Below are 26,885 nucleotides of genomic sequence, written 5' to 3'. Positions count from 1 at the left end.
TTGTCGCCTTTTGTGGAGACGGGAAGACATCGCCACCTCCGAATCCTCGGCTTTGTGTTTTTATTCGGATGCTTTATCTGGATCTGAAGGGCTTGTAGTGCTAGTGGTCAGCCTTCAAACCTTTGTACCTGGCGGGATGGGGCGAGGGGAGTCTCTGTTTTGGTAAAATCGTGGTTGAATTCGTATTGCTGTAATGTGAGACGGCGATTAATTAGTAAAACAGTAATTTTATATTAAAACACGTTCGACAGTTATGACTTCCGGGTTGATTTAAACTAGTGTACGATCCTTTTAGCATAGTGCTCACATGTTGAGCCTGAGCATTTTACCACATGTCAATTATTGAACATTTCCTTCTTCCTTATATTTATGGGCAATTTTTTTTTCTTTCTTTCTTTATACTTAAAAAACACGGCCAAATGCATCCACACGCAGCTTGGTGGGTGGATAAATCGCTTGTGAACCGCGATTGTTGGATCATACGACTGTATTTAATCTATTGTCTGCAACACTACGTTGGTAGTGTGGGATCAAACTTGACACTTTAACACATCTTTTGTTCAAATATATTTGACAAACTAAGTTGTGAAACATTTTTTTAATAAGTATCCTTAAAAAACACGAAGATATGGAAATTACCTATCAATTAGACGTAGAGATCCAATATGGGGTCCACGGAAAGAATGTGTCTAGTCACCTAAGCAACTTTTTGAGTTATAGCGGTTTGAAAGTTCGTCATCACGAACAAAATTACCATAACTACTAACTAAAAGAATTTCCTTGCTCACCCGCGACCTTACGATAGCTAAGCTTATGCAAAATATGCGTGTTCATGCAGTTCCTCCACCTTCACACTGTAAGAACACACACAAATCACACAAACCCAACTATCACCACCTACACACTACACTGACGCGTTTCGAACTCAACCAGAGCTCATCTTCAGATTGACACAACCGTACACCATGCTACCAGTTGTTAGACTCCAAGTTGGTAGCTGGTGTGTCCTTACAGTGTGGAGGTGGAGGAACTGCATGAACACGCATATTTTGCAGAGGACTAGCTATCGTAAGATCGCGGGTGAGCAAGGAAATTCTTTTAACTAGTTCATTGATATGGACCTCCACAAAGTAACGCCTGATTCAATAAATTATTTATTTAAAAGTTATAAAAATATAATTAATATTGTTCTCAGATTATTTATTTCAATGGTAAGTCATTTTAGTACTTTGCGAGCTCTACTTTTGAGATTAAAATCTCAGTTTTCAAAAAAGGTTAGGTACTTCATTTATGTTCTATGACGTCATGTGCCACAACAACCTTAGAAAGCCTAACCTACCTACTAAATTTTACATTTATCAAGAAAGAGATGGTTGCAAACGTCATTCGCTCGTATCTCGCTTATTTTTCAACAGAAGTTGGTGATTTTAGTATTTACGTTAAATTTTCCTCTATTGAATTATGTGTCTAACAAAATATGAAGATGGTTAAAATTTTATAACTAAATTTATAAGTTCAATGTACACTTCCACCTTCTTGTTGTTAGAATATAATATCCAGTAACTGTTGCTTAATAGCTGTAACCCTCACTCGGTATTGGTTGCCTGTTCTAATTAACGAGTGGGAGAGAGAGGGGAGAGGGAGTTCTTACGTGTTTAGGTATAAACCATTTAGGTTTGTAGTTGAGTTTGAAGGAGTACAATATCTACACAGTCGAGTGAGACAAAAATATAACAGCACAGTGGTTATAACAGAAATAGTAAAGTACCTTACCTGTACAGCATTCTCATAAATGTTAGAAAATAATAGGTATCGTGAAGTTTCCTTTTTTCACATTTTAAGGTTAGGTACTTACCCATGAGAGGCTCTCGTAACTAACGTCCTGCAGTCTCTCCGTCCACCTGTCATAGGGCTTTTACACCGTGCCTAATAAGTGATAGGTATGTGCACCTTTAAAATGTTTCATTATCCATCATCCCAGCCTATATACGTCCCACTGCTGGGCACAGGCCTCCTCTCAGAACAAGAGGGCTTGGGCCATAGTTCCCACGCGGGCTCAGCGCGGATTGGGAACTTCGCACGCACCATTGAATCGCTTCGCAGGTTAGTGTCCTCACGATGTTTTCCTTCATCGCAAAGCTCGTGGCAAATTTCAAATGTAATTCCGCACATGAGTTTCGAAAAACTCAGAGGTGCGAGCCGGGGTTTGAACCCGCGACCCTCTGCTTGAGAGGCGATAGGTCAAACCACTAGGCTACCACGGCTTCCTAGGCCACCACGGCTGATCTAAATCTTTACAGATCATGTATTAGGTACTAAGACCGCTTTAACAAATATGAAAAAATATATATTTCGGCGTTACTTTAAGCGTTAGGTTAACTGGAAGAGGGATAAGTTCGCCTTTCTACATCTTATTATTCTGTTTTCTGTTATTTTCATGTATATTTATGCACAATAAAGAGTTTAACAATACAATTACAATACTTTGCGAAGGTCAATGAACCTAACTTAAGCCCTAACCTTTAGTAACCTTTTAACCTTGCTCTTCCAGTATAAAATTATAGTCAATTCAATTTTTTTTCAATTCAATTTATTTCAAATAACAATATACATTAGTAGCTACCAAATAAAATAAAAAAATCATGAGTACACTGTAGCTACAGGGAATATCAAGAAACGTATTACCTACCTACTTGGCCGATTTTTTTTTCAATTATCTAACAAATAGTTTTTAAAAATAAGAAATAATGAAAACAAACCAAACCCAGTGCAGTTCACACTTAGTTACCTCAAAATCGTACTAGGTAGTTGCTGCAGCCCGATTTGGGTCACGGCGGGTTCCGTATCGATCTGAACCATCCCGACAAATGAGCGCATTAACAGGGTTATTAGCACCGTGGACCCCTGGCCCGGCTCGCGCACACTGGCAGATATGCTGTGAGCTCTCGCAAAGGGGTCCATAAGGTCACCTTGAAGGCAATTGCCGTCTTTATAAGTTCTGACTACTTTTGAGTGTATTTACAAGTCCAACTCTTCCCGTCATCCATAAATTAGTTTGACCCCCTCCATAAATTGGCAGCCGGCTAGCGACGCCCTCAACTCTGTCCATATAGCGATATGGGCTATTTAACACCTTAGCTTTACGAGTACACCACATTTTAGTTTTATATTGTTCCGTATGCGAGGAGTGACCAATTTAATGTCGTGTATGAAAGTTGTGTAATCACTGGTTTGGCCCACCGTAAGTTAAAACTAGCAGATATTTCTGACTATTCCAGTTCTATAGCTCAGTACATCTACGGGTGGAGCCCCGACTTTACCCGAAAGGGTTCGGTTATTAGTTCGTGCTCCACACATGCGCGCCTCGCACACGCACACACGCATGTGTTCGCGCCACGGAGTGCGGTGTTAACCCCTCCTTGTAGAACCAGTTTGTTATGGTTGGCAGAAGTAACAGGCGGCGGTGGGAGCGGTGATGGAAACTCACTTTTATTCAATTTTTTTTTTTTTTTTGACACAAGGTAAAAATAATGTTTAGCGATAAATATCAACATCGAAGAAGTCTAAGTTTTGGTTTGTTATTAGATTAAAGTACAAACTTTAAGTGCAAATTTCGCTCTACCATTTCATATTAAAATTTATCTAGGTAGATATCACAGGTAGATCTTCTATCTCTATATTTATTTACTAAGATTACTTAATAATTTTACTAATATATGTAATTGCACAGATTATTAACAATTACCATATGAAACAAACACAAAACTATAATACCTAGGTTCGGAATAAATAAATTTAATCATATCTTTTGTCTGTATTGGCTCTGTGCACGACATCAGTGCCACCTAGCGTCCGCAACTTTTTTGGCTCTGATGCTCTGATGTTTTGAAATTTCATCGCGACATTGTGACAAAATCAAACCTATAACGTATTAATTTATAATACAAAATTACTGTGATACCGTGATTTGGGTGGACAAAAGGTTGTGAATTAATTTTTGGTCATTAAAATTAAATGAGGTAAGTAAAAATTATTAAAAAAGTGTGTTTTATTTTCGTTATGTCAGGGTTTGTTTACTTCATGTTTAGTTGTACTTTTACTGTAAAACGTAAAAATAAAGCTATCTTATTGGTTTCGTTGAATAATAGTAAATTTATGTAATTGGTCTTATAGCGCTAGTAATAAATCAAATATCGTTTTCAGATCAAAATGAGTATCATTTTGAAGACCGGTTTTGTGAGTATCACTCAATATAAAATTTCAATCACAAACCGTTTCATAAGGAAAATTGTTGCTGGACATGTCCGAGATGTCGCGGAATTAAGAACAAAACAGGGACAGTGTTCAATAATTCAAGCTCGCATCATAACACAAACATCTATTACTAAAATTAGGTAGTTAAAGTCTATAAAAATTGCTTTGTTAATGTAATGACGGATTCATATGAGTATGACAGATGACAGAGCCTAGATTATTTCTTCTGTCGGCCACTATGAGCGCTGCGATAGATTTCACTACCCCCACCTAGTACTTCGCAACCTCGCATTAATCCAATCATTTTACGTAGAAAATCAACACCGCCAAATATTACAATGAATGACTGTCAATGTCTTCTCGTCACCGCTCCCGTCTATTGCTTGTGGCGTTGCAATTTCCCATCGCGCCGAGCACCGGCGCTCGGTGCCGCTCGCCGCTCGCCGCTCGTGCGAGCAACATTAACTGCACTGCGTGTTCGTGGCATGCTCCGACAAATGTGCCAAGTCTATAGGAACTTTTTGGTGGCTCTTTTTTCATTTAGAGAAGATTAGATAGAGGAAGGAGAGGATATTTGGCACGGAAAAAACTGAAATTTGGAATGCAAGGTTTAAAAGTAACAAGTTTTCAGAAATATGTGATCAAAAATATTTTATTAATTTTGACGCCTAAAAATTGACACTTTCGCACAGATTTGAAGGTTTCGGAAATTAATAAATTTGTTTGATGAGCTACTAAATTACACGGTTCAACTCAGGATTCTAAGTCAGGAACGGTCCGACTTGATTTGATCTTTTCGGATCCTTTTTTGTTTATTTTTGATAAGCCTTAATTTCCTGTATGTAGCCTACTATTTAACAGTAGGTATATTATATACTTTCTCAAACTATGTCAGCATCTACTACTTTATTCAGTAGGTATATTATATACTTTCTCAAACTATGACATCAATATGGCATCAAATAATATTGTTAGCGTACTACCCCTATTCTTCCTACGATAGGTAGATACAGTCGAGTACATAAACTTCTGAGCAAAAATTTGATCAAAAATATGTGAACACGACTCTATTGTTAACGGCGTAGAAGAGTGTTCTGATATATTTGATCAAATTTTTGCTCAGAAGTTTACGAACTCGACTGTACAATACTGTACAGATGATGATAAGCTAGGCCTCGCTAGGATGCAATACAGGTCGAGGTCATGATGATACTTTAGTTGATTATCGTTTGTTTCAGTGCCACTTTTTATCTGCAATATTTAAGATACGTTCCAACCATCTGGCACAGCCGTGGGACGCCCTGTGTAAAGCTAAAGTACTCAGAACGATCTAGGTTTTCAAAACCTATTGACAACATCTGCTTTCAACCCAAACCGATCCAAGTGAAACCTACCCACATCAAGATAGAGTCGAAATTCAATTGCGTTTCATAGTCGTCCCCGTGCCTAATTAGCTTGAAAAGGAAACTGTCCAGGGCACGAATTAATCTAGACTTTGCGGTCGTGAAATTAGGTTTTAGATTTGTGTGGGTTGCTCCAACAATAATAGAGCACACTCGACCTCACGGTTTCGCGCGTTTTTTTTTTGTTTTTGACGCAAAAAGTTTTTCCCGCGCTAAGGTAATACTTTTCTCATTTTGTTTAGAGAAGGTTTTCATTTCATTTCTAATTGTTTCAAGAAGGCTACACATAAGTAGGTAAAGCCGGTGATAGTCTTGAAAGATTATCATCATCATCATCTATGAGGAATTGGTCGGTGGATGGAAATGGCGAGTTGTCTATCATTGTGGTCTAAGGGGTCTCAGTTCAGCGGTGGGCGTCTTTCAGCTGATGATGATGATGATAGAATTGGTCAGAAAGGAAAGAAGTACGATACGAAACAGTATGAAATTTCACATGACTTTTTACTGTAATTGCACATTCAATAGAGCTTGTTATTTAAGCATTAACTAAGAACATCTCAAAAGCTTTCTCAAAACGTTTTTTATGAAAAAACCATCTCTAAACTTAGTTGATTTAGACAGTCAATACGTAAAAAAAAATATGTGGGGCCTCGAGCCTGTAACTATTATCGTAGAAGGACGAGGAGTACTTAATACCGCGCATATTGAGCAACGTCTTCTCGGAAGAAGAATGTAAAACCAAGAATTGTTTCAAAAGTAAGTTGAAAACATGGTTGATAAACTCTTTGCATACAAAAAAAAATTAGATTAGTCAGTAGTACTGGCTCAGTACCTAGTTGTGTATAATGTACTGTAAGTATTGTGATCAAAATTGTTAACGAGTGTGTGATTCGCCAACAAATTGTTTTGCAATTTGGCGAAATATTTCTTACGGTAAATGTGTATAACATAATTTTACAATAAATAAAAAAATAATTAATTATTATATAATTAAGGCTTAGTACCTAACTGCATTAATTAAGCTTATCTTCATATTACGCTAAGGTATCAGGATTCAGGTGTTGTCAGCCAAAGCAAAAAGACAGTTGTGGCACAATGGCCGCATCGCCTTAATCTTTTTCGAACTCATAATCTTTAAAAACAAAACTTGGCGCCTGTGTAACCGCGTCCTTGTCTACCTGATGGCCTTGCCATCTCGCCATCCCCCTCGCACCGGCAGCCGCTTGGAAACGAATCGACGCGATGACTTATTAAACGACTACGATATTATTATGGAAATTTTATTAAAGCTCATAAGTTATTATGGAAATAGGGGATATTTATACGGTTTTTATTGTAGTTGTGTAATGGCGTAATTTAGGGAGGTCTGTATAAATTATCGGGTAAGTGGTGAAGGAATTTTGGTTTCATTTCACTGCTTTTCTATGAAAGTTCAATGCTACATGAAAAATGAAAACCGTGGAAAGCTTAGTGTTGTTTTTGTACACTAAAAAGTATGAAACACAAGTTATTTATACAGAATGGCAATTTTAACGCTATCTGGAAGGAAATGCTGTCAATACTGAAGATAGGAAAATTAACTCAAATTAAGGAAAAGTTTCTACATTTTTAAAAGTAAATAAAAATGCATTACAAAATTACTGTCGTTTTTTTGGTCTAATTACGACCACCTAAATCAATGATCTTCCTTTCATTTTATTTACCATGTTTCTTAGATACGTTAGATCCTTATGATTAACCCTGATTGATTTATGTCAGCCAAGTATAAGATGAGTTTATTTTTGTAATTTAGTCGGCTACTTCTGCTAGATTCCCGGCTGTGGCTAGTGTATTTTCAAAATTCTTAGAATGCAGCTTTGTTTCATTTTAAAAATAATTAAGAGAAGTCTCTTCGTTCCATTCTCCATACGAACGTAGTCCCGGTCTCATTTGAAAACTAGGCAACAGAAATAGATGAAATTTTGTAAGTATGGACTAGACGTAATTATCTATGCCTGTGGTTTGTCAGATTTGCATATAAATGAGTAATATCAGAATTACAGGAGCTCAAATGTGGACAAAAAAAAGATGTCAACTTTGCACGAAAATTACAGACTAATAAAGCATTTTTATAGAAATCGAAAAAACCACAGGCATAGAAAATATAATGAATCTTGATTGTAAAATATCATTGATTTCTGTGCTATACTTTTCGTATAATATGAGGACAACGAAACCCAAAATTCAACCGCCCAAATCTTGAAAAGCATACAGCTATCTCGTTATAAATCATGGACGTCGTTGCAGAAGGCATGGGAGGGGGGGACGGCTGCGAGCGCTTATGTCACGAGCGATAAAGACAGCAATATCCCAAACGAATACCTAACGCGGCCGCGCGGCCGGCAGGGAAAATTCTCTTAAATGTTTAAATTGTCTCAATATTTTCCTTTTTCCAGCACAAGATTACTTTTCCTCAATTGGGTTTAAAAATTTCCACCCTCTTATAGGTTGAGTGAGGCTTGGGAACATTACAACCGCCATTTCCCGTGTGTTACGAAAATCGACTGAAGAATAATGTCCCTCAACTACAAACCCATACCGCAGATCGCAGAACTACCCCTACAGTTGGTTATACTTCACGAACAATAATCCTTAGATTTTCGTAGCACAGGGAAAACGACAGTTGAGACGCTTCAAATTCGTTCCTAGTTTTTTATTAATTTTGTTTCTGTCTAATGCTTCCTTTCGTACAATCTCTTCCGCTGATCCCACTCTTATAAATTGACTGTACTACTTTTCTTTATCACTTTAGTACTTAACTGCGCTATCCTACTAGAGATAATATGTATACTATAAGACTATACTGGGGACCAAAAATAAAGAGCCACTTTGTATGGAGATTACATGGGAAGTGTCCCGTTATTTTTGCTCGTCGGTGTAAATAACACAAAAGTGTAAATAATATGTACAGTTACCGACAAAAAGGTCGTCACCTCCGGGTCAGCTCATAATTAGGGTGTGCTCGTTAGCCCCCCCCCCTCCGCCTAAATGCTAATCCTGCCCCCTCTAGCACCCTCGAATGGAGACTTTACTTTTTAGGGTACCGTTTTTTTTTGAGAGCATTTTTTTAGAAATACTGCGTGAAACTGCAATGAAAGAGAAGTAAGGGTGAGACCTAAAGTCAAATGAGCGGTTTCGTCAACATCAGGATATTATAGGACACACCACCACCACCACCTACTCTACCAACCATCAACGCCCAGGCGATCGAATCTGTTTCGACCATAACTGGTTGAGGTCGGAAATAAATTATAGTAGCAAAATCAAAATATTATAGTCCGTTAAGCATTTACTTGGCCGATTATACATACATTCCTGAAAAGTTTACACAGAAATGTCGAAAGTCCGTGAAGAAACATCAATGAATACGATTGGGACTTAACGACAGACTATTCATAAGTATTTTAAGACACATAAAAGTAAAGATTACGAATGTCAAACCTTTATAATAGGTACTGAAACTTACACCCACTGAACCTGCAATAAAAACCCATTATTATAAATCCGGCTCACTCTTCTCGAGCATTTTAGAATAACGTAAGAGAATTGAGTCGTCTTGGGTTAAAAAGTCCAAAAGTAACCCCTCGAGGGGGAAGGGGGGCGGTATAGATTTTTCGCCAGCGTTGTTTAGAGCGATACCCTCGTTGTAGGGAAATCGGGCTGTTTGTTTGTACTTTGTTAGTAAATACGGACGGTTAAGAGAATTTTTAGATATTCGTAATGTTATGTTATTGTAGTAAATGTACCTAGGTAATTTTAACGGGTGTTAGTAATCTTTCGTAGTAGGGCCAATCAACTATTTTACCCACAAGATGGCCGTCCCCTGCGTTAAAAAAAATTGTCTATGGCGTTACCAAAAAATCGTACTTACAACAAGATATTTCACAGTTTAATAGGTTGAACTTACGCAGGATGGCATGTCTATTCATGTATACACACCATCTATTAAATTACAGAAAAAAACATGTTTACCACTGATGTATTAAACTGTTTAATACATCAGTGATGTTTACTTACAAAAATCTGCAATTGTTTGAAAAATGTCGCGGACAGATTAGTGTGGGTAAAAAAGTTCATTGGCCCAGTATCTACTTACAGTATTTGGAGAGATGTCTCCATGACTTAACTTTACCTACGAGTATATTATTAATACTAGCTTTTGCCCGCGGCTCCGCCCGCGTGGTATTCGGTTATCGCGCGCTGTTCCCTCGGTAGCCTATGTCACTCGAGAGTCCGTAAACTATCTCTATGCCAAAAATCACGTCGATCCGTCTCTCCGTTACGGCGTGAAAGACGGACAAACATACAAACACACTTTCGCATTTATAATATTAGTATGGATATACTTACCTTACTTATGTCTCTCTCACTGTTTCGATGATGATGAAAACTACCCAGCCGTTTAGATTATGGAGAGAATCAAATAAATAGACATATAAGCTTTTTTGAAACATTACCATAATTTATATCCGACTGCCCAAAGGAGGGTCCTGAGCGGCAAAAATTCTGGCCCTCAAATGTATGCAGTAATAGGTAATTTTGTATGTAGAGTGGGCCAAATTTGTGCCGTTCATGTATTTAAAGCTTATCTTTTGATTGATTTGACTTCGAAGTTTGATTTTCTTACTACTCCAAGGGGTAGCAGACTAGACTATTTACTATTAATTTCAGCTTGAAACCTCCACGTATTCCAGAGGAAAAACCGGCCACGAGCGTGTCGGACACGCCCAGGATAGGGTTCCGTAGCCATTACGAAAAAATGAAGTCATATTTTTCTAAGGATTTCGCACTGTGTACGGAGTCTGCCAAGTTTAGATATGTTTTATACCTTAGGCTACTATTAACTCTTAAACTACTAATAATTCTCTAGCAATATTTTTTCTTGCAAATTTGATATATTTACTACCATTCTGAATTTTTTCCACCCAACAGTTTAGATTTTAGAGGGGGGGGGGCACGCTCGATTTTAATGAAAATTTGCACTTACAAGTTGAATATTTCGCAAACATATCTCTGAATAGAAAAATCGTCTTAGCAACCCCCAATGGTTTTAAAAGACCTATCCAACGATACCTACCCAACACTATAGGGTTCGTCGATAAAAAAAATCACCCCCAATTTACGTCTATGGGGGCTATGGGACCTACCTACAGTAAAAAAAAAAAATTTTTTTTATTTTACTACTATGTCGGCGTGACTAATATGTATATTCATGAAAAATTACAGCTTTCTAGTACTAACCGTCTCTGAGCATAGCCGCGGACAGACAGACAAACAACAAAATGATCTTGAATTCGTTTTTTTTTTAAATAGGTACCTTAAAAAACTAGAAACCCTTTGTTTTTCCAATCAGCAACAGTTTCACTAATTTGGAAATCGATACGCCAGGTTCTTTATAGTACACGTCGCACGTGTGTCGTGGCGCGGCCCGCGGGATCTCACGCCTCGGGGGCACGATAAAAAACCCAATTGACATTCGCGGCGAGCGGCGATGTGCTCATAAACACAGGCATGCCTACACGCCCTATGTGGCTGCCAGACTGCTGTACCTAGCTATATGCCCGTTGCTTCGTACATAGTTGTTGACTTGGATGTAGGTATCTCAGAGACTATTTGAAACACTGGAAAAACAGCGATAATGTATTCAGTTGAAGCATTATAAATGATGTTGAACACTGTCTACAAATACCGGCCAAGAGCGTGTCGGACACACCCGAAATAGGGTTCCGTAGCCATTTCGTAAAAAAACTACTAATAATTTTCAAGAAAACTTAACCCTTGTTATAGTTTTCCTTGTAAGTTTGCTATGCTTATTACCATCCTGAATCCACCCACCGGTTTAGGTTTTAGAGGGGGGGGGGACGCTAGATTTTAATGAAAATTGGCATTTTAAAGTTCAATTTTTTGCAAAAAAATGGTTTTACTCGTAGCAACCCCCTAATGGTTTTAAAAGACCTGTCCAACGATACCCCCCACTACAAGGTTGAAAGAGAAAAAAAATCACCCCCACTTTACGTCTACGGAAGGTACTGTAAAAAAAATATATTTTTTTTTTATTGTAGGTACATACCATTTTGTCGGCATAGTTTACATATATATTCGTGCAAAATTACAGCTTTCTAGCATTGCCAGTCCCTGAGCAAAGCCGCGGACGGACAGACAGACAAACAGACAGACATGGCGAAACTATGGGTTCCGATTTTGCCATTTTGGCTACGGAACCTTAAAAAAGGGGCAAGTTAATAACGAAGCTAGACTAATAAACAGGCGATTTTTTCTAGCAAAAATATAACATTAATTATTTTTGAAATTTAGTCATGCTTAAATACAAGGGCATTTAAGTATACCTTTGTTTTCATTGAAAAAATCCTTTATTTATTACAATCTATTTTGCTGACTGTATTTTTTGTTGTCTGTACTTGCGTTGTCATCCAAACTACATTTCCTTACTAAATTTTAAATTCACGCTAACTGCTGAAGAGTCCGTCCTGCGGAGACGATCCTAAATTAACACTATCGAAGTAGTCCGAAAATGATTTGCAAATGTATAAACCACAAAATACTAACATATATAGGTAACTTACATACGAATGATGCACGTTAAATAAAAGGTTGTAAAAAGACACGTCCCATAAAGCGTCGAGTGATGAAGGGGTGAGAGAAGCGAGAGCTAGGTTTGTTCTGATGAAACACTCGCAGTTGGTGTACATGTAGATACAGCCCTAGTACCAATAAGTATCACATAACAAAGCGTGTATCTGATACGATTCTATATCTAGGGCGAGTAGGACGTGTTAAATATGTTGCAGTTGGACTGGACACAACCTTTGCTATATTATCATCACTGACTTATACGTAAACAGTCATCAAGTATAGCAAATGTAACAGGCGGTGAAAACCGAGTTACGTGGCTACGTCACTGTTAAATAGACATGTTTGTATGTATATATGTGTTTTAGTGTATGTTAAAGGGCTGTCCCGGGCCTGTGGTCGTCAAGTTTACGCCGCCGTAAAAACGAAGGGGATTAATAGAATCCTTCCTGGGCAACAAAACTTGTTTTACGTCGCGACGGAATAAATTATTACAGAATTTTAACTGTTTTTTTCTTTTATTGTTTTGTTGTTTGCTACATAATATGCCAACAGGCAATAAAATACACATAGAAGCTTGTTGTTAATGCGGTAACTCGACCTTCTCAGTTAACTGTATGTAGAGTATTTTTTTTGTATGAAAGAAAGAAAGAAAGAAAGAAAGGTTTATTTTGGCTCCATAAGTACCACCTAAAACTACGAATAGAACTAGCACTAAAACTATGTTACTTGGTGACACGGCAGGATACCAAAAAGGGTCTCCACTCAGCATGTGTTGCCGCACATTATGTGCAGCAACGCTGGTTTTCTGTGGAGCCCAAACGTTACGTTATGAGTCTTTATTGTACATAAATTACATGAAAAACAGATTAAACTGAGTGATCACTGCAAAAAACTGAACTTATACCATAAGAGATCTCTACCAGTTAATCGTTGAACGATTGGCAGGACAACAGGAACATGAGTAGACGGTATACCTAATGAAAAATCAACATAGCGGAAACTTAAAATAGATATAATCTAAAACTAAAGTTGTTTTGATAAAATAAATATCGTATCGTGTTAGATGCTGTGCAGTCAAACCGTGAGTTGGACGCCAGCGGATAGCGGGGCGAGCAGCGACGCGGCGAGCGTGTTCTATATTCATTGCGTCGCGTGTGTTGTCAGATAACGACTACCTATGCGATTAGGGTCTCGGTCGCGCAATGAACAGGGAACACTCTCGTCGTTTCACTTCTAGCTGACGTTAGACCACAGAATAAGTAATAGGGTTAATTAGACTTAGTAGAAATGATCTCTGGGGGTTGAGTATATATTGAACATGAAACTACCGTGAGACTCAGTGCGCGTGTTGCAGCAGCCGCTGAGTCACGTTGCTCCGAAGACGAAGGGCTACGGATTAGCCCGAAACATGTCGAGCTAAACTCGATTTAAGACGTGAGTTATCCGGGTCATTATATTTAATATGTTGAGTATATAGGTGGACTTTGTTTCCTTTTCGAACCTATTTAACCCCTTTTTCATCAAAAATTAAAACTGGGTGACAAATTATTATTTCCATACATTGGTCAATTTTGGCTTTAACTTTGGTCAAAGGGGTAAACTTCATCTTAAAATTGCTATTAGCATTCGAATCGAACACGCGACCTTAAGCCTCACAGTCTGTCACAAACCACTACAACACTCGAGAGCAGCCTCAAGCTTCCCTGCGCGAAATGAGACATAATCATAAGCCAAACAGCCTAATAAAGCTTAGTTAATTGGCAGCCTCCGCGGCCCCAACAGCTCATTAGCCTCCGGAAGGCAGGCCCGGGGCGAGCTACCTTGAAGCTGATCGATGAATGGGGATTGTTTGAAGCTAAATTGCTGCCAAGAAACTGTTTTGACGGAAGTAAAGGCATAGCTATGATAATATACGTAGACGACTTGATAGCTTGGTTGTACCTAGTTAGGTTAGGTTAGCAGGTTAGAAACTGACTACAAAGTATATCCCGAGTTCCATCTCCGGTCGAGACAGATATTTTACAAATAATACGTGTTGCAAACGCAACTGTTTTTAATTTATCATTTATGTTTTAAATTTATACATAAAATTACTTAAGCTGTACAGTAAAATCAAAACGCACTACAGAGGGCATAACGTTAAAATTTTGACCAATCACAGCTTCGCATGTACTGGAATATAAAGCTATGTAACCGTCAAAAGACACACATTTTTAGGCACTTTCCTATGTACACCAGCTACCTCCGAAGTTATACTTACAGTCGAATCTTTATCGAAGCTTTATTCAAGCATCACTAGAAAACCCTCTACTTCAGCAGCCAGGGTTTCGGCAGCTACAATACGTATGTTTCTGCTCGAGTCTTGGCCATGTTTATTTGTTGTCAGGTGACTTTCGCATACAAAAACTGTTATTTGATTGCGATCACGAGCGTCAGAAACCTTAGGCATTACGGGCTCAGGTCAATTAGTATCAAAGTGTCCCGTGATATTTATTGCCAACTACGTAGGTATTCCGGACTCCAGCACTGTGGTGTGGACGCTAAAGGGAAATCACCACGGTGTTTTCCCAAAAGATGCCATGAATAGTTATTTGTGTCACAAGGGAGCAAAATGGTGTATTTACGGCGAGGGCGTACATTGAATCCAGAATGTAGCGAAGGATTCTACAATAGAATCGTGAGCGTAGCGAGGGATTCTAAAGTAGAATCCTGAGCGTAATGAGGGATTCAAGTGTTAACGCCCAAGATGAAAATAATTTTGCTCCCGAGTGGCTCATACAACTTTTCACACCGAGCTTTAAGAAACTTGAAAAAGAAAAATCTAAATATTATTAAAGAACAACCAGCATAGAAAATGGCGTGGCTTTACAATTTTATCAACTTGAAAAAAATGGCATTTGCAATAAAACGCTTAGAAAAGCCTTGATCAGAAAAGTTGCACTTTGCTCCCTCTCGTCAGGGAGGAAAAGTTACTTTTCTGAAGGAGAGGTGTGAAAAGATCATTATTGACCCTCAACGCAGACTATTCTGTTAAGAGTGTAGCGACTTAGTAGAAGAGACATTTCTTCCACCTTTCCGAACAGTTTGGAACTAGAATCGTTACTCGTGATAGTTGTAATGGATGGCACCAAAAACCACTGTTGGGTTGTCCATGGTATTAAAAGGGGTCAGTTTGACACACTTTACATAGCTATTAAGCCAGGGGATGCATTTTTAACTCCCGTAAAGAACATCCGAAAACTATTCCTTTAATATTAATTTATTAAGTTAAAGGCCACGTTACACCTACGACATCGCTCCCAATTCCCACTACAAAGCTAGGTACTCCCCAAGTCATGTGCATCACCAGCTATGCCTAGCGCATCTTCAGATACTCAGGCAATCAACAAAGGCAGCCAGCCTCCAGTCTACCCGACCGGTAAACCGAGATGCTATTGACATTTTTGGCCTGTTTAAATTTTAATTGGTCTTAATTTTGTGAGATGCGGTTTTTGCAGCGCTTTTCTGAGGGCGAGCTTAGTTGTGGACTGACAAAGACCTCAGTTTTATGCGTGAAATTGCAATTTGAGTTTGGTGAGGACTTTATGACAAATAATCGCGAGCTGATACGTTTAATTTTTTACTTTTATAAAATAAAGTTAAATTTTCGTATATACAAAATTGAAATTTTATACCAAGTAAGTAAACCTCTTGAAACGTGAGAGTTAAAAATTGCGAAAGAAGTTCCCAATCCGCACTGGCCGCGTGGGAGTATGGCAAGCCCTCTTGTTCTGAGAGGAGGCCTGTGCCCATCAGTGGACGTATATAGGCTGGGATGATCTGCAATATGATATTGCAGATGTTTATGGGCGGTGTGATCTCTTACCATTAGAGCTAAAATTTTAGCCAAGAAGGTAAAAATCGTAAGAAAACCAGTACAAACCTGCGAAGCTAAATTGCTTCTTACTGTTTAATGTGTCTGAAGTTCCCAATCCGCACAGAGCCTGTTGAGAACTACATCGTAAAGCCTCGGATGATAAATAAATAAATAATAAATGATGAAGTAACCTTTTCAAATCTTTATATACAAACTCAAACTCAAACTCACAACTTTTATTGACAACAAAAACACACTACATCACAATAAAAACACAGTAAAAACATAAATAGAAGAAGAGAGAAAAATTAGAGACATTGTGCCGTAAGTATATGTCACTTAGAGCTGCTTTTTTTTGTGCTGTTCGATAACACGCATTACCAAGCTATTTAATTTATACCTACAGTAAATAAGAAATAGGTAGCCCAATACCGTAATGTTAGTGACTTATACCTAAGCCTGATCAACTTCACGTAGCAGTATTTGGGAAAGATAAAGGTACTGTAAGCTACAGGACGAAGCTTGCTCAAAGCTCGCCGAAGCTGTAGCGATGAAAGCGTAATGGAATAACAGCGTAATCCAGCAATTAAGCCGCCGTAGTGGACCAATTACCGCCGCCTCGAGGCGATTTATTTGACAATTCCACTCAATTAAACCTTAACGTTTATGTGAAATAATAGCAATTTATATAAACTCTACTAATATTATAAAATAGCTATAGCTCGTCACTCGTCTGTGAAGTACCTAGGTAGGTACTTTTTATCGCTATCCCCAGGAAATTTTTCAATTCTTTTCAGGATTAGAATGAATCTAAGTATGTGTGTGTGAACAATTTAAAGGTTATAAACTATATGTGCAAATTTTGATTCAAATTCATTAGGCCGTTTTTTGCGATGGATTATCAAAAATTCAAACATCTAAATGTCCAACATCATCATCCAGCCTATATACGTCCCACTGCTGCACAGCCTCCTCTCAGAACAAGAGGGCTTGATAGTTCCCAAGTGCGGACTGGAACTTCACACACACCATTGAATTGCTTCGCAGTTGTGCAGGTTTCCTCACGATGTTTTCCTTCACCGCAAAGCTCGTGGTAAATTTAAATGTAATCCGCACATGAATTTCGAAAACTAGAGGTGCGAGCCGGGGTTTGAACCCACGACCCTCTGCTTGAGAGGCGATAGGTCAACACTAGGCCAACGTGCTGCTAATGCCCAACATACATCCATTCATGAATATCTTTCATGCATTTTTTTACCTGAGTAGGTATGTTGTTGTTCTTTCACACACAAACGATTGGAGGAAATAATGTATGGATAGATGAAATGTTTGGATCTCGAAAATAATGTTATACCACACGGGATACACACATATTCCCACGGCCCACGGGAAAGAGATGTGCAGTGGATGTACGCTTATACTCGTATAAAACCCAAAAATCTCAAGTGCTGCGACTGCTAAATTATGAGCGATAATTATATAATATAATAGCTCATCGACGTAATACATCGCAATGCACATCGCATATGCATGAACTTATGTGTCGCACAGATGTAATTGTCTCGCACGTGCGCATGCGGAGCGGTACGAGGCGCAGCAAAAATCAAAATGCGTATCGGTATTGTAGAAATATGAAGTAATTTGCCCGGCAATTCTGAAGAAACTTACGACACAAATCCACCCAAACAACAAACCTAAAAAGTAAATGAACATAAAAATAAGATTTCTAAGCCAAACAAGATCGGACCTAGAAAAAATCCAAAAAATATCCCATTCAAACTGAAGCCTAAGTTCGTCCATTATACGAGGAGCTTTCGGATCGTTTCTACGCGCCGCAATTGTATTAACATTTCATATTAAACGAAGAGACGGGGGAGGTCAAGGATTAGTGGATTTTTCTTGAAGTATTGTCAAGTGCAGCCAGCGTAGCTTGGCCCCGGTTCTGTCCTGGGAGCCCCCGGTTTGGTCTTGGTTGGTGGGCGCGTGGGGGGCAGGGAGGGGGCGCGCTCGGCTGGTCGTCCTGGCGGGGCTGGTGTGAACTAGTGCTCTCTTCACACGTACTACAATGCACCCTAACTGCCTGCTATTAACCCTGTTCAACCCCTTTGGTGTGGGTAGTGATGTTCTTAAACATTAGCTGACAGTTGTTGCTGGTTTAACTACATTAACACAACTAATGGGTTAAACCAATTATTTTAAGTAGTTCGGAAAATCTGTAAACATGCTCCGAATGCAGCAGCAGCACACCCACACGCACACGCTTTAAGTACGTCCTTTTTTTTACCCGATTGCCCAATAGAGGATTATGTTTTTGGAGCGTATGTATGTAAAACTGTCGGAGAGACATACGAGTAGGCAGGGTATAAATAATGTGTTTTTGCAGGTGGTAGGACCTTGTGAAGGTGGCCCGGATTTAATACCACCATCTTTTCTCGCTAATCCTGCCTTGAAGCAGCAGTGCTTGCACTGTTGTGTTTCGGCGGGGAGAGTAAGACAGCCGGTGAAATTACTGGCACGTGAGGTTCCATCTTTAGACCTCTAGTTGGCAAATTCGTCTGCAATTACCCCTGTGTTTTGCAGATGTTTAAGGGCGGTGGTGATCTCTTACCATCAGGAGAACCCACTTGCTCGTTTGCCATCCAGTCGAATAAAAAAAAAAATGTTCAGAATAACATCCGCGAAAAAATATGGGAGGTGGTTTGCATTTAATACTTACACATGATTTTGATGATGAAGTTACCTACTAGATATAAACGCAAACAAAATTTCTGTACTGTTTACTTTAATGTTATTAAAATAAGGTTCATTTTCAATGTCGAATATCTTGATATTTTTTTCGGTAAACCTACTACCCTGGTGTAGTTCTTATAATTTGTCAATCGACTCGTTGAAAGTTGAAATAATCCATACCTACCTTATTTAACCTTTCCGCCTTATGGATATTTTTGTAACACTGTATTTAGGGGCTGTTTCATCATCCATTGATAAATTTTATTTGACGGATAAATGTGATGCCGTCTCCGTCTATTCGAACAAAACAAACAGAGACAGCATCACATTTATCAGTCAAATATTTTTAATCAATGGATGGTGAAACAGCGGGTTAGTATCAAAAATTAGCAATTAAATCTACTTACCTACATTTTTTAATATTTTTATGAGAAAAAAAAAGAAATGAAAGTGCTAATTAATAAAACGTAAAAAACACCGAAATCCCATCACTAGGCTTCACACTTCGCCCACGGCCCTTGTCCTAAATACTTTAATCCAATATCCACTCTACCTCATCAAAAATAAAGTTTAAAATGTAGTAAGCACAATTTTTTTTCATGTGCATCTCTTGAACAAAATTAAACCTTCAACGAACAGTGGTAAGGTTGAATTTATAATGGATGGTACTGATAATACTTGTAAGACAAAAACAAAAGTTTCTGTGCGCTGTGCAATAAGGGCGGATTTCGCAAATCATTACGCTCAAACAATTGTTCAATCTTTCAATTAACTTAATACCGACACCATCAAGTATTCCTATAGCGGTTTAATTACTTCGAGCCCCTACGTCCTAATTGATTGACAACTGAAAAAAAAAGTTTTTTATAGTCACAGTCAGTAGAAAAAGAATGTCTTAGAAATTAATGTAAGCATAACAAAAACATTCAAAGTACTTACTTGACGATAAATCTTTTTTACATTAAAAGCAAAACAAACTTAGAACAGTTAATAGTTCCTTTAATTTCTATACACTTTATTTATTTAAATGAATAGACACATACTTAAAAACACAACACAAGATACAACAATATGATAGGAAACAAAATAAATAAAAAATAAGTTTCTATTAAAGTAAAATCAAAGTAGAATTTCAATTTGAAAAAGTGGGCATAAACCCCCCTACATTATGGGTTACATACAATTTATAAATAACGAATAACTTGGTTGCTGCTTGTAATCGATAAATTCGACGACACTTGTAACCGGCCTTGTGGCGCAACGGATAACGCGTCTGACTACGGATCAGAAGATTCCAGGTTCGAATCCTGGCAAGGTCGCATTCTTCTTTTTGCTTTTTTTTCGGCATATTTTTTTTACGTTTCTTTATTTTCGGTAATTCACTAGTATAAAAAATTTATACATATAATAGCAACATTTTTTTTTCACGGTTATGTATTTTTTCAAAGGTTATGTATCGCTTCAAATTAATTTGCCAATTAGGTATTTAATTAAGCACGTATTTTTATGAATTTAATGTGATCACGTATGATTTCTTCTATGCTTCGGCTTAATATGAATTTATTAATTATTAAAATATGCGATAAAAAACTAACCCACCCAACGCCTCGAAGGCGTGATCGCACCCGTCACCAAACGCTACTATTTAGTCAAATATTATATTTAACCCTTTCACTGCTATTGTGACGCAAAAATGCATTCACAAATATTGTGACAAAGGCCCACCTCGGCTATTATTAGAGGCTTTGGATCGTGACATAGTATTGTGACAGGGCGGTGATATTTCCGAGAGGTGACAATAGCAGTGTCGTTTTAGGAGCATTGTGTCCTTTGAATCACCACAAGAATAAGTAAATCATTCATAATCAAGTAGACTCTTTCTCAAGCATTTCTATTCAAACGATAATGACACAAACGGGACCATCTACACAGTAGTCAGAAGATTTTCTAACTCTTGTTTATTGATCGCAAAGTATTTACTTAAATCTATCAATGCGAGGCTTTATTTCCACAAAGGTATTACTAATATTTACATTCAGGCATATTCGTTAAATTTTTATTGATACGAAAAACCCATGTTTTATTTTTACATGACTGAAAATGAAAAAATGTCCCAAAATAGCCCACGATTGCTTTTTTTATTCCAAGCCAAAAAAACTGAAGCAAAAGATGTGTTAAACGCCACCTCGTCAAGTCGAGAACATAATTACGCGTCACAAGTGGCCAACATTTTGGGTTTAAGAAATTTTGTGACCAATTTTGGCAGGTTTTTGGGGTGGATTCTCGGAATCTTGTTTATAAAGGCTACTGGGTAATTTTAGAGTAAATAAAATAGGGTTTGTGGTGTCCGTTCGTTTTGTTATTATACGTGACTTGGAAATCTGTACAAGTAAAAAATGGAGAAAGGACAAAAAGTATTATTCTTTGATTTATTAATTTTCGATAAAATATTGGCTTTGTATTTTCACTCCAAAACTTGCTTCTCGAGTAAGATCATCATCATCATTATCAGTTTTTCTATGCAATGAGGTGGCAAACGAGCAAGTGAATCATCTGATGCAAAGTCAGCTCTATACTAGACACCCGCAACACTAGAAGATTGCAAATCCTTACGCGATTATACCTCTATCATGTCATACTAACAATTTACGAGTCACTCCAACGACCCTATCAGTTACCGGAATTTAATTACCACCAGTGTGTCATGGCAATAAAAGTAGCTTTAACACAGGCTTATGGTTATAAGCGCTTTGTGTGCGGATTAGACCCGCGGAGGGCAGGGGCAGGGTTGAATGGAAATAGGTGCGCTCGGCGCAGCGGCGCTACCTAGATGGCGCCACTAGCGCGGGCCAAGACCCTCAGCTATAAGTAAAGTACTCGTACTTTTATAATCTCCATCTCTACTAATACTAATCAGGGTCATTATTCGAGCGTTTCAAGCGCCTCATTTTGAAGCTGTTTTTACCCCCGACGCAAAAAGAGGGGTGTTATAAGTTTGACCGCTATGTGTCTGTCTGCGGCACTGTAGCTCTTAAACGGGTGAACCGATTTGAGTGCGGTTTTCTTATTTGAAAGCAGGTTTTCTAGCAATGGTTAGACGTTTTATCAAAATCGGTTAAGCCATTTTTGAGATATTGAACTTTGAAGTGACCAAGTCGGGGGTTTTCCAACTTTTTGATTTTCATGTCGTTTTCGAACTAAAAAGCTGTATCAGAACCTTAGACCATTTCTCTAAACCTGCGTTTCCACCTAAGATGACCCATGAGGGTGTGTTGTGAGGAATGTTTTTTTCATGAACCAATAGAAACGCTTTATTTATCCTCGCACAGTACATCTCTGGTAGTGATGTAACGAATGTCATTTTTTGAACATTCGCGAATGCGAATGCGAATATTCAGTTTTTCGTTTTGGCGCCAAATTGTCTATGGCAGTCTCGTTCGAACGAAGTGCGTTCCGTTTGTACTTTGTTCCGAGAATTACCCAGTTTATACGAACGCATCGCAAAGTAAATAAATAAATAATACCAAATGATTAATTGAAGACTGATAATGTGATTACGAGATTAAGTATTTTTTTTGTATAAAAAACATAAGAAATGAATGTATTTTGATTTTATTAACCTATCTATTATCTAATAATTGTATTTTTTCCGATATTCATATTCGCAGAAATTTTGCGAATGCGAATGCGAATGCGAATATTCGTTACATCACTAATCTCTGGTGGCTACAGCTGAGCGGAGCGAGGCTATAAAGGTAAACAACGCATTTCCATTAGTTCATGACTAAACTAACCAACAAATAGTTGGAAAACCCCCGACACTGTCACTTCAAAGTTCAATATCTTAAAAACGGCTCAACCGATTCCGATGAAACATATCTAAAAACCATCGCTAAAAAACCTGCTTTCAAATAAAAAAACCGCATTCAAATCGGTCTACCCGTTTAAGAGCTACGGTGCCACAGACAGACAGACACACATAGCGGTCACTTATAACACTCCTATTTTTAGTATTTATCTACATGCATATCATAACTTCCCTATTATATGTTCAGAAACGACTATCAAATGGCCTTTATTAAGAAACCTGGTATCTGCGGGTGCATCTTAATGTTTACATTAAAGTATCGGTAATACTTTTTTTAACAATGCATATCTGTACATATTGTAGAAAACTTATGACATGCATGTAGATAATAATTATTATTATAAATGAAACTTTAGTTTTTTTATTATCTGTTTTATTTAAGCTTTGGTAGGTACTTCAAACTAGTTATCAGTAACACTAACTGAAAAATACAGGCCATATCTGAACATATTATAGAAAACTTATGATATGCATGTAGATAAAGTTATGTATGCGGCTATACATAATTAGGCATTAAAACACTCGTGTGATCTTATTATGAAACTCGCCTTCAGCTCGTTTCATAAAACCACACTCGTACTTTAATGCCTCTCATTATGCACCAGCCACATAAATAACTATTTTGCGTCGGGGGTTAAAAAACACATCCTCGCACATCGCACTGGTGGAAACGCAGCCTTAAGCCGGCAGCGCGCGCGCATTCCGCGCGGATTACCCGACTACCCCCGATATTTAATTTATTGACTCCGGGTATTAACATTCCGAGGCTAATACGGGGGCGCCGCACTAGGGGTTCATTTAATTGCGAGTGGTGTACCACTGTAGTGTAGTGTACCAACACCTCGGCCCGGTCTTGTTGACAATTTGAACATCGTATCGTGCCGATCCTTATGAGGCCCATCGTTAGCGCCCACGTCTCAGATCCGTATGTCATCACTGGCAACACACACTGGTCAAAGACTTTTGACTTCAAACACTGCGGTAATTTGGATGAAAAGACACTGCGAAGCCTCCCGAACGCTGCCCAGCCGAGTCGGATTCGACGAGTGATCTCTTTCTAGAACACATACGGGAGACGAGCTGTCGGTAGGCCTCCAACAAGATGGAGCGACGACGTGGTTAAGATCGCGGGATCGCGGTGGATGCGAAAAGCACAAGACCGGTCTGAGTGGAGAGCCTTGGGGGAGGCCTATGTCCAGCAGTGGACGTCTTTCGGCTGACATGATGATGATGATGATGATCGTGCCGATTCGTGCCGTCCCGCTCACGCTAACAGTTTTAAAATAAAACTGGCCAAGAGCGTGTCGGACACGCCCGAAATTGGGTTCTGTAACCATTACGAAAAAATTAAGTAATTTTTTTTAAGGATTTCGTATTTTCGTACGGAATATTCCAAGTTTAGGTATATTTTATACCTTAGGCTGCTATTAATTCTCAAGAAAACTTAACCGTTATAGTTTTCCTTGTAAGTTTGATATACTTGCTAATCCTGAATATTGAAATGCTATTTTTACCCACCGGTTTAGATTTTAGGAGGGGGGGGACGCTCGATTTTAATCAAAATTTGCACTTTAAAGTTGAATATTTTGCAAACGAAGACGCCCTAATGGTTTTAAAAGACCTATCCAACGATGTCCCACACTACAAGGTTGGATGAGAAAAAAAAACACCACATGGGAGGTATACGACATTAGTTTTTTTTGTGGCATCAGTTCATCTATTCATTGGGTAGATGGCGCTTGGATCACTAGAGACTGAGGACTTTCTTTCTTTCTTTCTGTCTTGGATGCGCACGAATTAATTTTATTGCTATTTTTTGCAGAAACTCAAATCGGGCAACATAACGGGGTTAAGGACAGACACCTGATCGCGCAAAAGTATCTGCAGAGCTACTACGAAATTCGAAAATTGAGGTTCGTATCATAACGTCCCACCGACGACACTTATTTTATATACGACAGTGAGAGGGACGGTACGATACGTACTTCGATTTTCGAATTTCGTAGTAGCCCTGCTGGCCCGTCCTACCGGCCGGCCCTAGAAATAGAATCGTATCAGATATTGTACACACTCGCAGGTGGTAGGACCTTGTGCAAGGTCCGCCCTGATGCTACCACCATCTTGCTCGTTAATCCTGCCGTGAAGCAGCAGGCTTGTTGTGCACTGTTGTGTTTCGGCGTGGAGAGTAAGAGAGCCGGTGAAATTACTGGTACTCGAGGTATCCCATCTTAGGCCTCTAGGTTGGCAACGCATCTGCAATACCCCTGGTGTTGCAGGTGTCTATGTGCGGTGGTGATCTCTTACCATCAGCAGACCCACTTGCTCGTTTGCCATCCAATCGAATAAAAAAAAAAACATTGTTGTATCAGCTATTGTCGCTGGTGACCTCTGGTGACTGAAACTGACGAGTTAAAAATCTATTCTTCCAATCGTATACTGACTTTTTGAATTTAACCTATAGTATTTATAAAACGGTTAGTTGATATTTTACATTTTATCACAACCTGTAGGTAGGAGACAGCTGTTTATCTTCAGTTACGTAAGCTAAGTGCCACCAAGACGATTTCATGCGAAACCTTTTTTTTTAACAGTTGCGTTCGTCATTTGTCAAGATTGAATGATTTTGCAAAATTGGCATGTGTATTGTTAAATTATAGGTAGTTAAAGCAATCTAGACTTTCTCATTTGCAAAACTATTGCGAAAACAACCTTCTGCTTGGCTAAATACGGTTTAAATTTGAGCGTGAATTTATCTAGTACGGTCAAGGACTTTAATTTATGAGCCATCATAGAACCATTTCACAGTAAACGTTAGTGACATCGCATTAATTAACAAGGAAGACCGTAATGACATTTCCTTTGAAAAGGTTCCATGGTGGCTTATGAATTAAAGTCCAATAAGTAGGCAATTATTATCTAATAAGTAGAGAAGAGCGAAGAGGTTTGAAACGCGTCAGGGGGGCTACCACGAAAATCGAAGTTCTTATCGTACCGTCCCTCTCACTCTCGTATTAAATAATCGCTTCAGCGGGTTGACAAGATACGAATTTCGAATTTCGAATTTTGCACTTCGTAGGGCCAGCTGGGCCAGTTTGTATTTTGTAGCCGGTGAAATTACTGGCACTTGAGGCATCCCATCTTAGGCCTCTAGGTTGGCAACGCATCTGCAATACCCCTGCTGTTGCAGATGTATATGGGCGGTGGTGGTATTTTACCATCAGGAGACCCACTCGCTCGTTTGCCATCCAATCGAATAAAAAATAAATAAAAAACAAACGTTATTATAATCGTTGTAATCAATGTCGTTACATGTGTAACGACCCTCTCATTGATTAGCTTGAACCTACTTAGGTTCTCTATCATTGTATCAAGGTACCTCCTCTAGCACTGATGGTAGAGTCGACCGCGATTGAATCTGGGTCGCCTCCTGTCTGTCCGGGAATTACCTCTCGCTGCAGACGCCTTGAACAAAGAGATGCCAGTCAACTCTATCTAGAGCTAAAATAATAGTAGAGCTGGTATGTTAGCTGTGTACAATGCTATGAGATACAGCAAAGGTTTTCAATCTTTGTATAAATATTTATAACTATTCACAGTTTTTTTAATGTATTTTATGTCTTTTTACAGCGCATTGGTGTCTAACTGTAATGCTGTAATTTTTTGTTGGAATAAAAAAAAATCAAAATAAATAAATTATTCCGCAATTGCACACAGTTTTGCAGCGTATCTTTTTTTATGTATAGTCAGCAACAAAGATATGAATACAGCCAAAGTGCAAAAAAATACACGACCTTAATGTTCAGGCAATAAAGTCTTGTATACATATTTTAACACTTTGGCTGTAGGTATTCATATCTTTGTTGCTAACTGTACATACAATAAACATAACCCTATGTAATGCGTTAAAAGACTCGAAGTTATGACCAACGTTAAGAAAAAAGTATATTGTTAGGGCAAATTTCTTATCATTGAAAATGTTATTATTGATTATTTTAAAAAAATATTACATTCAAATTTGAAACATCTCTCCAAAACAAAACTTTTGACCCTAATTTAATTATCAGGCTGGATAGGCGGGTTCGAAATGAAATAACAATTGCAAATAATTTTGGCGAATCTCTGACGTTACGTGATATCGAAC

The 26,885-nt window shown here is 38.4% G+C and overlaps 1 protein-coding gene and 1 non-coding gene across 5 annotated transcripts in view; both read left to right on the top strand.

Annotated features, from left to right (window-relative positions):
• The window catches only part of LOC141429820 (visual system homeobox 2-like), a 145,658-nt gene that overhangs the window by 4,443 nt on the left and 114,330 nt on the right, over positions 1–26,885 (top strand). The gene's annotated exons all lie outside the window — the stretch shown is intronic.
• On the top strand, positions 20,123–20,195 carry TRNAR-ACG (transfer RNA arginine (anticodon ACG)). The gene has a single exon. It is a non-coding gene; the product is annotated as a tRNA-Arg (tRNA).

This window comes from Choristoneura fumiferana, chromosome 7, assembly GCF_025370935.1.
Source record: "Choristoneura fumiferana chromosome 7, NRCan_CFum_1, whole genome shotgun sequence".
Classification (NCBI taxonomy): domain Eukaryota; kingdom Metazoa; phylum Arthropoda; class Insecta; order Lepidoptera; family Tortricidae; genus Choristoneura; species Choristoneura fumiferana.
The sequence above is the reverse complement of the archived record's forward strand: the minus strand, read 5'-3'. Positions and strand labels throughout refer to the sequence as shown.